Genomic DNA, 10,374 nt, shown 5'->3' with positions numbered 1-10,374 from the left:
CACTGCAAGTGGGCTCACGTGGGCTTCCTTATTTGTTCTTGCAAACGCGCAAGCTCCATTCTCACCTCTGCCAGGTCCTGGCCTTGGTCGACTCCCTTTCCCTTATCCCACACGCTAGAGCTCTCTCTCTCACCCAACGTCGTTGATCGCTCTAAAGCCCTCTCGCCTACACCATCCCGACTGGTGTTCCTCATGCTTTGCTCCCTCAGCTGGTCGTCTACTCTTATTGCTTCATCAAAAACCCTAGCCAGCACGTCTCTGTGTAGTGTGGAGTTACTAGCCAAGACCTTGTAGAGTTCCTCGCTACGGATTCCATTTATGAACACTCTAGACACAGCCTTTTCGTTAGGTCGCTCATTGGCCGGGATCCTCTTAAAGAGGCTATGTACATGTGTGACGTAATCTCTTACGTCCTCCTTTTCTCTCTGGCTGACATTCATCAAGCGGACAATGAGGTTGTCGAAGTATCATGCCTCAGAGAACCTCTTGATAAAGTGGTCCTTAAGATGGGAAAAGTTCCCGCGCTTAGTTGCATCCAGGCTGGTGTACCACACCCTCCCTTTGTCACCTAAGCACAACTCAAAATCTTGGGAGCATTGTGCAGGGTCTGTGAGGCCGTCTGCTTCACAAACCTATTCGAACTGCTCCACAAAGCTATATGGATCCTTGCTAGGTTCGTACTTGTCCAGTTGTTTTGCCACTGTAGGGATCCTAGATTGCCCCTTTGCCCCTTGTGTGACCCCTAATCCTGAGAGTAAGGCTGTGGCTAAGGCTGTCGTGCCCTGCTCAGCGGACGTGTTGTCCATGAGCCGCGTGGCTACAAGTTCACTTAATGACAAGTCAGCCTCCACTGCCCGCTCTCTCTCCGCATTTGGTCCTGCCTTTGCTGCTCTAGCCAGGGCTAGCACACATCGGGCCTCGTACATATCCACGTCTTGTTGGAGTTTCCTAGCCCTTTGCTCGTGGTTATAGGCAATCATGCTCTCTAGCGCCCTTCTGATTGCCTTTGGTTCCTCTTCTAGCATCGCTACCACTTCCTCTACTGACCTCCTATCCTGAACTACCATCCTGGCTAGCAAGTCATACTTGTTGACCAACTCCTGCACTAGGACTGGGAATTCTCCCAAGTCCAGTCTGTCCTCTCCTGATCCGCCTTGGGATCCTGACATTGCTTCCGCTTCCCGTCTCACTGGGTTGTTGATCAACTTGAGTAGCTTTGGCGGCGTCCGATTCTCTATGTTGCAGTCCTCCGGATCTTCGTGTCCTCTCAGGGCCCTACAGATGGAATTCCCTAGTAGCCCGCTATGCCTTGGGATCCTCTCCTAGTAGTGGGTTCCTTGATATTATTATGTTTCCTATTGAGCTCCTTGTTACTAAAAATCGTTGTTAATCTTATCCACAACCTGTGCTTAGTGCTTTCTAGTGCTAAGTGTGGAAGCAGGCTTTTCCTTTCCTTGTAGTGCACCCTAGGTGATGAAATCAGAAGGTGAGGTGAGGATGCACTAAATGCCTGATGCAAGCTCCACCTCACTGCCTCCGGTTGTGGCCTGATGTGGCTTTTAGTGCAGGTCCTGGTCACTCTAAAGTCTTACAGAAAGACCCTGTTGCATCCCCTATCCTGCTTCAGGGTTGGTTGGCTGGTTGGCTGGTTGCCGAACGTCGCGTCCAATTCCAAATTATGTCCGCCTAGTGTCTAGCTATTCGGGGTGAATCTTCAGTCACCTTGTCTGGTACCCAGCTTCCAAGATCACACTGGGTTTCCTGGGGGGGTCAAAGATGTGACCAGGGTACCCAGGACTGTGGCCTAGGTGAACTACATTCTATTTAATCTCTGGTGCTCTGGTCCAGGTTTAGTCTTACTTTGGTCCGGCTTCCCTTAGTCGGACGGGGGGTGGTTCGACCACTGCAATGGGTCAAGTGGCTCAAGTTTGGGACTCGGACACGTGGCCCGACTTGGTGGGCTGGTCCAATTCTGGGAATCACATTCAACTGGTCTGATTTTCAAATGGTCCGATTATGGAAATCGAACGGTCCGACTCTCGCAATCGGACGGTCCGATTCCGGGAATCGGATGGTCCAATTCCGAGAATCGGACGGTCCAGGCCAACTGCACGGCCGACGGCCTACAAGTTGCGCACGGCGCTTTTAGGTTAATGCCTACTCTATTAAATCGTGCCGTACTTTCCAAATCAATGCGAGCGACAGAGGGAAACGTTTGGCATACCTCGAAGCGATGGGCGCTCGATCGGTTAGCACTTCACGATCTCCCGCAGCTCTCTCCCTCTCTCGCTCTCTCCCGGGCTCCCAGTCTCACATTCGTCTCAGAAAATAGGGTGTCAAATGTGGGCACCCTAGTCTGTTGCGCCCCTTATTACCTCCCTCAGTCTGTTGTAGACTCAGAGACTAATCTCATATACTCCACCAGCCAGATGTCTGAATCTGCACCCCAACTTCCCTGTCTCCAATAACAGCAGAACCCTTTTGTTCCCTTCTTTTTCCTATCCTACCCTTAACCTATTGCAACAGAAAACAGAAACAGAAATAAAGACAGATGGTCCTACTCTACATTTAGCAGCAAATCAATATACTTACTTGCTCCAGGGATTAAAACCTCCTAATCCTCCTAACTATCTCAAGCACCAGTTCAGGCTGCAAACCCTACTGCCATGCTCGATATGATGCGCGTGGCGCTCAAGGCTCAATTCTGTCAGTCCCGACAACGGAACCAAAATGTAGGGGAGCTACAGAGCTCTACCCCAAGACCTACAAACCGCTTATTGATCAAGCATTTCAAGCCGAGCGGCCATGGCTACCTCTCACATAGCCGACGTGCAATGCCTACCTTGGGGGTGTAGTGAGCTTACCTTGATGCTCGATCGAGTTCCCTCCTCTCTCTCACACTCCGGTAGCTCCACGATCCTTGTGGCAAGCTCAAGCAACCTCAATCCCTCTCCATCAAGCTCCATCCTCCATAGCCGCGTGAGACGAGAGAAGAGAAGAAGGGAATGAAAGATGAAGAGAGAAGATGGGGAGCTTCTTCTCCACGATCCCTCACTCACACACACTCACTCCCTCACTCCCTCACACTCCCTCAATCCCTCACTCAAGCACAAGAAAGAAGGTAAGAAGCAAGAGAAGAAGAAGAAGAAGCTTTAGCCACACCCAAGAATGAACTTCTCATTCACTTTTGAACTTTATATACATGCCCTACTTTTTGGGCGGTCATCCCCACTTTTTACATGGCCGGCCATTAGCCTAGGCCCTCTTTTCCTATTTCCCACCATTCTAACTTATCCTGTTCCCACTAATGCATACAATTGGCACAGGAGTGAGCCCGGTGCTCTTTTTACAAGGATTCGTGAGCGCCTTCATATTTAATGGCGCGCTTTTACTCTTTTCTTTTCTCGAGGTGACATCGTCGTTAAGATTTTCAGAGTCTAACCTCCATCCAGGACGCCTTTTCCTTTCTTTGTCATGTGCCTTCTTGGTTGTCTCCTTCTTCCATTTCTCCCGCACTTCTGCTCCATTTTTTGTTCCTCTGTGTTGCGGTAAACACTTGCTGTGTCGAACTAGGCTACATGGAAATTGAATCTTCCATATTTTGGGTGAAAACTTTGAGGGTTCAACCTTAGGTTAAGTGATGGTTGTTGAGCCATTTTAGGCTACTTATTTTTCGTCTTCAAATGAGGTAGAGGATTAGATTTCTTTGTTGCTACTAATCTTGCAGCCACTTGATAAGGAGGAGTAGTTTGATCTTGGGGAAGAGGTATTGGTTCCTCTTTTTCCATGGAAATAGTAAGAGAATAGTCTATGCAAAGTACTCCTCCAAAGGTACTAGGGTCTTGCTAATCCTCTATATAATTTGTGTATCTTTCCTCATCAAGGATTGCAAATTTTCCTACTTCCCCTCCTTCTACATAGACTCTTATTGTTGATATCTTGCCCATAATTCTCTCAATTCTCTAGATTTTCTTCTTGTTAAAATGATATTTTATTGATAAGGTTAATTCTATGAGGTATAAGCAAAAAGGAAAAACTAGCCCTTTGAACTACATCATCTTGCTTAATAGAGTGTGCAATCGCTTCAAGATTTGTAACAAAATTCAAAAATATGTCTTAAAACTCAGTCATTTTTGCTTGAATTTTGAACTAGAGGTATAAGGCATCATAGTAGCCAGGATACCTTTTAGTCTTTCAACTTTTTTGCCTCATAATAAAAATAAGCTTTGCCCTTTTAAGTCAAAAAAATGCATGCAGCATTGCAATTTCCACTTTTCTTAGATCCACCCAAACATTTTCCTATTTCTCATATTGCAAAGGCTTCATATTTTGTTCTTTTTATCTGTAAGGCATGGATTCCATGATATGCACATAATTCAAAGGCATATGCCATTGCATCATGTTTTTATTAGTAGTACTTAGGAATGTTGAGTGCTAGTTAGTTGGACTGGACCAAATGTTGAAGAGGTAGGACTGATATAACCAAAAAGGCAAGAACCATGTATTCAATCTTGTTTTTGTAGAAACATTTTGATTGAGAAAAATGTAACCACATGCTATAGCAAGTACAATGTAATCAATGTAATGTGCAATATACAATGCAATATGATGAGCAAATTGTTCTATGCTTCAGGCTTCTCTATGTATTCTAAATAATATGTTCTCCATCTATTCTACTCTTTATGAAATGACGTGATGATACTTAAGTATGTATTTCTCTATGTCAAGTTTGAATACATTGGGTTCCTATATTTCTTGAGTATATATGTTCCTTATTACACATCCTTGCCTCTATCATGAGATTTTGCATGCGCATGCATTCTTAAGGTCCGCCAACATCCCCCATTACTCCTATGGTTCGGCAATATTTGTATCATGAGCACCAATGGGTATAAACTCTAGAGGTTTTTGGCTTATTCACCTCTTGTAGAATGATGAGGAGCCAAACGAGGATGGGATTCCTACATCATGTGCCCTCCACTATCACAATTGCTTTCTCCATCATGGGGACCTCTACCATCTTCCTCAAAGGCACTATTACAATTTTCATCAGGATTAGATGGATACCCATGACTTTGACCATTTGCATAGCCTAAGGCAAGGGGATTCTAATATCCAAAGTTACACTACGTGATTTTAGGTGCTAGTGGGAAAAATTACTACTCTAGCAAATAAGCATGCGGGAGAGATGTTACATTCCATGTATGTCTGAGGGCTACTTCATGACAATTGTAGAGCTTTGGCTACAAAAGATCTGGTAGCATGATTTTAACAATTTTTTTCAGCAAGTCCTATGGGTAGAATTGTTTCATTTAAAGAATAAAAAAGCAAAGGGAACGACTTGTAGCAAGTCCACTTATAAAAGTTGCACCTCAAATGACAACTCAAATTCCCATGATGACTCTAAGGAAGACACTAAGCAACCATGAGGAGGACTTGGAGGAGGAGAAAGGAATAAAGCCCAAAAAGTCTCAAAAGGACAATGATTGGAAGTCTGCAGAGGGGGACCTTGTAGCTCTAACAAAACCACTCTAGTATACCAAGTGTAACAATCTGTGTGACTTGGTCGTTGAGCGGAGAGCAATAGGTAGTAGAGAAGCAAATGGATCAACATCGGCCTACTAGTGCTTCTATTGGGTTGAGATCAACAACTAGTAAAGTTGAATTTAAAACTTTACTGGCTATGCTAAAGAGCTCCACATGAGGTTTGAAAAGTTATTGAGAGGAGTCGACATCCTAGAAAATTAGCACAATGTTTGGAGTCACCACCACTACTACCCAAACATTAGCATGCCTTAGCCCTATGCCCTATAGTTCTAACCTCTATGTTACCTTTCTAAAAGTTTGCTAGGAGCTAGATGCCTTGCAAGTTAAAGTAGTGGTAGTGCATCAATAGAATGCAATCCTTGAGGAAAGATAATGAAGAATAAGGGTAATCTTAGTGTCCACTAGAAAAACTTATCGTTCTCTCTCTCTCTCTCTCTCTCTCTCTCTCTCTCTCTCTCTCTCTCTCTCTCTCTCTCTCTACTCTCATTGCATTGACTCTACATCCCACCATGGCTTCCTCTCAACCAATGAGATATAGTACCTACACAACAAGTTTGCAACTTTTGGAAGTAGAGAGTATGATCCTAAATGAATCACCTTTCAAAGTATACGCATGCTTAACCACACTAGAGAAAAATTTAGATATGGATGTGAATACAACTAATAAGGAGATTGTGTCTAAGAATATTACAACAAGGGAATAAGAGGAGGTATGATAAGATATTAAAAGAAGAGGTAGATAAAAAAGGTAGAGAGTCACTATTTCTTAAGTAGTTAGTGGAACTACATTGAAAAAGAAGATTCTATGTCATGGAGGTTTAGCAGGCCTCCCTAATGGGTGGCATTAAGAAATATAATAGGAATTAGATGGTGAAGACAATCAAAAACATTTGGAGTCATATAGGCTAGAGGCTTGAATAAGACCATCATTAAAAAAAGCAAGGGTTCAATGTAGTGACCCCATTGTGCATTGCTAAGCAATGGAATAATCAAGAAAGTTTAGGGTTTGTATATACATACAATGGATTTAAAGCACTAAACCAATCAAGATGTTTCATGGAATTGATGAATGAACTCACCTAAGCACAATTCAAATTATGACTAGGTCAAATCATTGAGATAAAGGCAAGTAAGAAATAGGAAAAATGGGTGCACATGTATATCCAAGAACAAATGTGTCCTTTCTTCCAATAAAAATGCACATAGCTCTGATACCAAAACAATGTCCAAGCACACCTCAATGCACATGACTTTTTGCAATTTTTTTGAGATTGTATGGCTATTTTGCAAGCATTAAACATCCTCAAAACAACTTTGTGTGAACAACCCTATATGTCTTCCAAATCAACTAGTTTAATCACTATAATGTGAACAAAATGCCATTAAAACACTTTTTCAAAATAGCCAATTCAAGTCTCCCACAATGTGAAAACAATTTCAACAAACTAACCCACATAATAATCGGTTCCATTCTTCTCCATTATAAAAGCATCTTTATCCCCAAAATAGTCCCAATATGAACTAGTTCAAGTGCCCTAGAGTGTGAATTTAGCTTCCCAAAAAACCAATTCTAAGTTTCCAAATTTGAAAATGATCGTGGTTGAACCTATCATTTTGTAAACTAGCTCACTATCTTAAGGTGCGAAAGAGGTTTTGTTGTACAAAATATTTAAGCCTTTATTAAGATTAAGGCTAAGAAATCCTATATTACAAAACAAGGGTACCAAATTTTATAGGAAGGCGTGAATCAAACTAAGCAGAAAATGTGTTTCGATGTCCTTGATAAATTTGATAGCATCCTCGAGCAGCCAACAATACCAAGCCACACAAAATAGAATTCTCAATCTCTTTTCTTCTCTCTATTTTCTAGACAAAATCAAAACCCCTACTTAAGTAGGACTCCTGCCTATGAACACAAACTCACCCCCTATTTCCAAAAAACAAGTTGCCCTTATGCTTAAGCAACCCTCATCCTTGTATGCATTGAATATATATACCAAAACCTCTTCCCAACCATTTCAAAACCAAGTTGTTTTGCCTTATTTCTAACTACCATTGGCTATCCGAGGGTATGGGATCCCCCAAATTAAGCCTCAATGGCTCCCTTGATCAGAGTACTTATTTGACTTAAACGCAACGAGCTCAATAGTGAGATACGTACCTCTTTCAAATATGGATAGTAAGCACAAATGTCACAATAAATCTCAAATCCTCAACCTTACAACTAACCTTAGCCCCTCATGCTCCTCTCACCCTACTCGCAAAGTCCATGCAATGAGAATGCAAGATAGTCACACAGGGAGAGAGAGAGAGAGAGAGAGAGAGAGAGAGCACGAGAAGTTTTTTGGGGGGTTTCTAAGATTACCCGTGCTCCTTCATTATTTCACTTGTATATGAATGTATAGTGTGCACTTTACCCCAACATTGGTTTGGCACTCTCTTGGATGGTGCTACTATGCTCATTAAATTCTTTCCCACTCAACCTTTGCAAATTGCCCTTTACCCCAACATTGGTTTGGCACTCTCTTGGATGGTGCTACTACGCTCGTTAAATTCTTTGGCTACATCTTAGAACTAGGTCAATATCTCGAGTCTAACATTCTTCCTAAGGTGCTTCCCTTGAACCATAAGAGGAGGTGCATGTGAAAGAGTTTAGTTTTTTGAGAAGAGAGGCATGGACTATTTTATTTAGTAAAGGAGGCACATGTTATTGAGTTCACTTCACACACACACACACACACACAAAGAATTAATGGCATACAACATAACGAGTGAGAAAATGGCATACATACATGTGGGTGTGGGTGTGGGTGTCTATGTAGTAGTACTATATGCATACATGCACACACATGTATATGTATAGCGAGGGGGTGTGTGTTTGTGCATGTGCTTGCACGTGTGTATAAAGCACACATATGTGTGTGCGTATGTAGAAAGTGAAAAAGGGAGAAAAATAGAAGTCAAATGAAGAAGATGGAAAATTTCGATGATCTCAGATTTTGCAAAAGCAAAATAGAGTCTAGCTAACTATATTTTTAAGCTCCTCAGCTCATTTGAGGTATTAGATCAAGTTTATCAAAAAATGGAACTATAAGGTCTTTAGTATTCACTAAGAGAGGAGAGAGAGAGAGAGAGAGAGAGAGAGAGAGAGAGAGAGAGAGAGAGAGAGAGAGAGAGAGAGAGAGAGAGAGAGAGAGAGAGAGAGAGAGAGAGAGAGAGAGAGAGAGAGAGAGAGATGGGATCATCCTTACTTGCCTCCAACTCTAGGTCATCCCTCTCATCTTTCTTCATCTAGTTGTGATTGGATTAGGAAATTAATCAAATCCATATACTGCCCTTTTTGCTTTAGTTTTGTCCCTTATGACCCCATGTCACAAGCACTCATATATGATCTTATGATATCCAATGAATCTTACTTTGTAGGCCATGCTTATGCTAATGAATTCTTTTCACTTGCCTATAAAAGATAGACCCACTATATGCACACAAGAAGATAATAAGATAATAACTTTTTGGATATTTAAAGGATTATAAGCGCCAACATGAGCTAAGTCCTTCAAAAATGTAGAGTGGAAGACAATGAGACTTTGAAATATTGACATTCTTTGGACTAATTTATATGTGAATCCTTCAAACTTAATAGAACAACATGTCAAAAACCTTGTGTATTACTAGAAAGGCACCTTATCTACTACTCATAACATTCTAAGAGTTACTTATTTGAATTCTAGAAGGCACCTTGTGTTATAAATTTTGCAATACCTAGGAGTTATATGTAGTAATACCTAAGAGTAGTAAATGCACCTAGGAGTTATAAATCGTGTATTCTTTAGAATGAAGCCCCCAAAAGGAATGGATGTTGCTTCATTGTTTAACACCATACTCAAGTACAATGGGATGGTTCATAAGATATATTATGGAAGCAAAGGTTTTTTTGAAGTTTGTTCTATCGTAGGGAAGCAATCCAAGAGGTGCTTGCCCAAGGTATTTGTTTTTGGGGACTTAACTTAGTATTTATCTTGCCTTGGCAATTTGTGGAAACAAGGAATATCAGCCTCAAAAAGGAATCTCAACTCTAGGTGGGAATCCTAGAATTGAGAGCATTTTTATGGAATCTCCTTCTTGATAGTGCAAAAGGTTTGGAAAAACCTCTCCACATTCCTCTATTGGCAAATCCATAAAGAAATCAGCTATACCTACTTTGGGTTACAATGGAGATTATGGGATACAAAGGAGAATAAACCAAAAAATCATAATACATGGATATGGACATCCCTAATGTGGGGAAGCTCAAGTTTAAATTTGTATTTTTGAGTATATTTCTAAGTGCACACTTCAATTGTGGACTATGCAAGGCATTATTTTAGAGAATGTTTGAAGGTGGCAAAAGAGGGAGATGCATCAAAACCTTGAGCAAGCAAGGGATCGTGGGGCGAGAGTGATCAAGAAACTTCTAAGAGTGCTACTCAATCAATTGGACAAGTAAGTATCTTGAGAAGGATGCAATGATTCAAATGGCCTCTCCTTTGGAGACATTGGATACTATAAAGTTTAAAACCATGCTTGGTTTGTAACTTAAATCGATGCACAGAGACTCAACAAACAAGGAGCATTGGAGGATGGGAACACGGGACTTTCAAACAATGCAAAGACTTCAACGACACGAGAAAATTTGTGTAGGATCAAAGGCTAAATCTAATACCAAAGGGATAAATCAAAGTGTGAAGAGAATCTTACTCTAGAAATGGGTACTCAAGCTAGATCTAGATGCAATCCTTGTTCAAGAACATGAAACGCATGGGAGAAGTGATTCAAAGTTTATGTAGA

The sequence above is a fragment of the Lygodium microphyllum genome, chromosome 11 (assembly GCF_053477565.2).
Source record: "Lygodium microphyllum isolate KBCC chromosome 11, Lygodium_microphyllum_v1.1.10, whole genome shotgun sequence".
Classification (NCBI taxonomy): domain Eukaryota; kingdom Viridiplantae; phylum Streptophyta; class Polypodiopsida; order Schizaeales; family Lygodiaceae; genus Lygodium; species Lygodium microphyllum.
This window is presented reverse-complemented; position numbering follows the sequence as displayed.